This window comes from Octodon degus, unplaced genomic scaffold (genome assembly GCF_000260255.1).
Source record: "Octodon degus isolate 3935 unplaced genomic scaffold, OctDeg1.0 scaffold00271, whole genome shotgun sequence".
NCBI lineage: Eukaryota > Metazoa > Chordata > Mammalia > Rodentia > Octodontidae > Octodon > Octodon degus.
In genome coordinates, this window is record NW_004524847.1 from 702,886 (window position 1) to 707,851 (window position 4,966).

Genomic DNA, 4,966 nt, shown 5'->3' on the forward strand with positions numbered 1-4,966 from the left:
CTGTCCTTCAGAAAAAGACTCCTAAGGCCTCCAAAATTCAAAGACCCAATCCAAAAATGGGCATCTGAGATGTATATTTAACAAATGAAGAAATACAAGTGGCAAGTAAGCATACGAAGAAAAAAAGGTTCAACATCACTGATCATTCAAGAGATGCTAATTAAGACAATACTGAGACACCATCTTATGCCAGAAAGAACAGCTATCACCAAGAAGTTAACCAATAATACATGCTGGAGAGGTGTAGGGAAGAAGAAACCCTTCTCCACCGTTGAAATGCAAGCTGGCACAGCCATTATGGAAATCAGCATGGAGAGTCCTCAAAAAGCTAGGATTGAAAGTCCCTCTCAAGCCAGCTATTCCCCTCCTAGGTATTTTTCCAAAAGAACTGAAATCCTCACACCACAGCAATGCATGTGCACCCACGTTTATAGCAGTGCCATCTGTCACAGCTAAGTCTTGGACACAAGCTCATTGGTCATGCTCAGTGGGCAAGTGATTCTCTAGGCCTACTTGGTGGCCTTTCTTTAGGCTGTTCTTGGGGTCTTTTTCTCATCACAGCTTTGTTCCTCTGATCCTCCTTGCACCTGTTTATTGTACAGTGGGGGAATAAGAGCCCACACTGCTTCCTCTGGGTAGTTAGGCATCTCAGAAGCACATGTCCATCTTGTCCTCTTACAATCAGTGGACGCAGAAGAGCATCAGTGATGGGAGGGAAGAAGGCACCTGCTCTGGCTGGAATTCTGCTGATCTCTAAAGGATGTTCTCGGCCATTGGCTTCCATCTCTTTCCTGGGCAGCTTGAGATAAGGGTGCAAAATGGAACTTAATGGCATAAGGGCTCAATGCTTCCTATTTTCTTTAGGGGTATTTATGTTGCTATGAATTAAGAGGTACAATTTGATAAACTATTAAAAGCCTATAAAAATCATGTTTTCTGCATATTAAAAATTCTTACTGTACCAATTGATAAACTATTGAATGTCTATAATATAAGCTAAAAAAAGAGGTACAATTATGCAAAGTATCTTATCTGTGTCACTTTTCATCAGTCTTTTGATGAAAATCAATCACTTCTAGGAAATCAATCACTTTTTCATCAATCTGTGTCATTGAAAATTCCTTTTGTATTTTGATCATTTTTCCCCCTCAAGAACTGTGTAGTCTGTTGTTTTTACCCTTAGGAGTATTTTCATAAAGATTTAGAGAGAGGTGGTCAGAACAGGCAGAGGTGTGCTGTTTCTGCTCCCCTAGAAATGGTCCTAAGAAAGCACCTCAACCAGAGTCTGAAGATGGGGTGCACTGTCTTTATGAGGATAAATTTCCCAACTGGGAATGAGGAGGGCATGAGCTGGCTGCAGTACCAAAGCGGTGATGCCAAACTTCTGAGCCAAGAATGATACGTGTGCTTCACCTTGTAGGTCTTGTTCCAGCTCTTTGGCCTCAGTGGGAAGAATGTGGCGCTCTATCAGCAAGTCCTGGACATGGCGGGGAGGGAGGGTAGAGATGCCTATGCAGGGTGTGTTATATCCAGGGAAAGAATGGGATGAGAGGATCGTAATGCATTTTGAGTATTCAGAGTTCCAAGATGAATGGCTTCTGCTTTCCTAGAAGAAGACCTTATGGAAAATCGATGTGTGATATTAGCCAGACCTGTGCTTTGGAAAGGACCTGGTTATTAAGTGTAAGAGGAGTTCCCAAGTAGACTATGTATTAATGACTTTCCCACTGCTGAGACAAAATATGTAACACCCACAACTTAAGGGAGGAGAGACTTATTTGGATCACAGCTTGCAATGATTTCCATCCAGATGTGGGCAGAGACTGCATGTTGATAGGGTCCGGCTGAGGGCAGCGGCACATCCTATGGAGACCAGCAAGTAGGGAGCGGAGGAGCCAGAGACAAGAGAGCCTCCTCCCAGGCCACAGCCCCAGTGACATACCCTTTTGGCGAGACCCCATCTCTGAACACCTGAGACTTTGGTTGAACATTTTAATTCTAAACATACCACAGGTGCTAAGGTTATGAGTCCTTATTGGTGATATCTCTAAAAAGTCAACCTTCTATGGGGTATATTGGTTTTCTTGTTCACACTTTCTTATCACTGAGGCCCTGATTCATTGGTCAACTAATATGTATGTTCTTCAGTTAGAGAGTACTTTCTTTGTGCCAGGCTTGGTGCTAGGCCTGCTAGGTAGTGATGGATCAAAGGATGAGCCATTTCTAACTGGATGGCTTCCTGAGAAACTGGGCTGTGCTCAGAGTATCTGTCCTGGGCCTTAACTGACTGAGCTTCACATTTTGCTTTCCTTCCTACTAGACATAATCTCTGGATTTATTTCAGGGATATGTCTTTTGCACCATTTCATGAATGATTGTTAATCTTTCAACAAAATTCAATTACTATCCCAGTTCTCTTATAACCAAATGCAAGGATGGGGATAGAGCCCAAATTTTGCCAGACATGCCTGAGGTAATTAACACTGAGGTTTCTCTAAAAGCTAAGTCCGAAAAAAGAAAAGAAAAGAAAAGAAAGAAAGAAAGAAAGAAAAGAAAAGAAAAGAGAAAAAAAAGAAAAGAAAGAAGAAAATTATATCTAGGGGGCTGGCTTTATCTCAATCCTTCCCATTTTTCCCCACTCAGTTAGTTATAGTGTCCTATAAATAAACTTCCTTAGGGGCCAGTGAGATAACTCAGTAGAATAAGCACTTGCCTGGTAAGTGCAAGGGCCTGAGTTCAGGTCCTGGTTCCACCAAAAAAATATAAATAAATTAAAAATAAATAAAATAAACGTCTTGAATCTCCTTATGTGTCTCCTTACGTGTCCTATGTTGGTCTCTGTGACTGATGGCCTGGTGCCCTAAATGAAGATACAGCACCTGTAGGTTGGTTCAGAAGTTGGAGCCCTTGGGCTACAGACTGGTCTTCAGGATATCGAGGCTGAGAGGCTGTTCTGCTCCTGATGGAGTCACCCACTTTCTACCACAGGACTCGGGCCAGCTTGATGTCTGGGGTGTGGATACAGTGAGACAAGGTAGCGCTGTGTATAAGCGTCCTTACTCTGTACAGCTTCTGAGACACTGGCGTGACAGCTCTGAACTTAACCCACCTTCTTTTCGTGCCGACGGTTGGTGATGTTCTCTCCCCTTGTGGAAAGGTCGTTTGCGTGGAGGCGCAGCTCGTGGCCACAGCATGCTCGTTCCTGTCTGACACTAGCTTTGCCCTCAGGTTTCATTCCTGCTGCTTCTTCATTGGCAACTTAGCGCCAGTCATTTGACCACTCTCAGCGTTAGCTTTCTCATGCGTGTTTGGGCGTGGTAATAACAAGGGCCTGCAGAGGTGAAGATTTGATTAAAGTAATGCACACAAAGCGTTAGCATCATGAACTTGAGTTATCGTACTCCTTCTTAGTATGGACGTGTGTGTGTGTGTGTGTGTGTGTGTGTGTGTGTGTATTTTAGATCCTAAAAATTAGCAATTGTATACAAGAGTCAATTTCACTCTGTAGTTCTTCTTTAAAGGCTTGCTAAAATTTGGGATTGAGAACAGCAGACTATACATGGATACTGTAATGCTATGACCTTTCTCCACCCCAGCGCCCCAGACAAAGTTACCGCCAGCCCATGTTCTCTCTGCAAGTGTGCTGTTTTCTTCAGAATGTATTAATAGTGCCCTCTGCTGCCCACAGCACTGCAGCTTAATGGGAGCTCTTGGGGCAGAGGAGGCGGGATGTGGGTCTGGGTGGCTGGCTCTTCCATCTCCCTCTTTCTTCCGGACACACATCTCCCTCCCGGTTCACAGCTCCACTTTCTCGCCTGCATTGCTAACTAAGCTCTGAACCATCAATCTCAACGTTTAATTTGAGATTGAAGCTGGACCTGAACCAAACCATAGATAGATCCCCTGGAAGGTTGTGCAGATGAAAATATGCAGCCTTCTTGATTCCGAGCAACAGCTGGCTGAGACCTGTCCCAGGGTTGCAGAAGCCAGGTCCTTCTTCTTGGGTCACAGTGTGGGGCCCAGGTCACGCTCAGGGCTGGTTGGGTTGCTTCCTAAATCAGGACAGTGTGTGGTGTGGCTCGCCATGTTGATGGACTTCTCTCTTGTTCCCTTTCTTCAGCCAAGTGTAGCTGTAGGTTCCAGAGGATGGTGCAGTAAGTCTTCCCACTTGTCTTCTACAGTGGTTCCCACCCCAACTGGAAAGTGAGTTGTGAAGAAGTAACAATGGAAGGGCTCTAGAAAACCTGAGGCTCCACTTGAACTCTATGCCGTTCAGGCTGTATCATTTTAGTGCTAGTGTAGTGACACCCTTCATAGGAATACAGTGTGGGGAATTAGTGTCGAAATGCTACGTTCCAGGAAAGTCTTTCCTTATGACTCTTTCTGGGAGCAAGCTGGACACAGGAACACACTGGGGGAATATGAGGCAGTCGCTTGCCTTCTGCAAAGGAGTGTATATTCTGAGTGGTTTGACAAATGCTCAAGACAGATTTGCCCTTCATCTGGCAGGGCAAACAGACATATTCCCTTCTCTTCAGATAGTCGTATCCCTTCATTCCATCACTGTGACTGGAGTCAGGGGTGTGTGTACAGGACTGTGTATGCAATCTGAGTCACTGGGTGAAAAATATAGCCAGCCTCTACCATATCATAGCTGGAGATCTTGGACTCCTCCAGTCCTCTATCCCAAGCACTGAGCTAACCATTTGCCTAAGAGAGAAATGCACAGTCCGTGATGCTGCGTGTGCTTTGTGCCCCTGTTAAGTTACATTTGCCTCCATATAGCCTCAAGCTATATTATAGCTTAGCAGTTACAAAACCATGCTCTGGAATCTAACAGACCTGGGTTTGAATCCTAGTTAGGACAATTATTGCTTCTATGATATTGGGTCAACCATCTTTCCTTATTCTGTTGAATTTTTCCCCCATGGCAGAAATGCTCAGCTCCTCTAAGAGTTACTGTGCT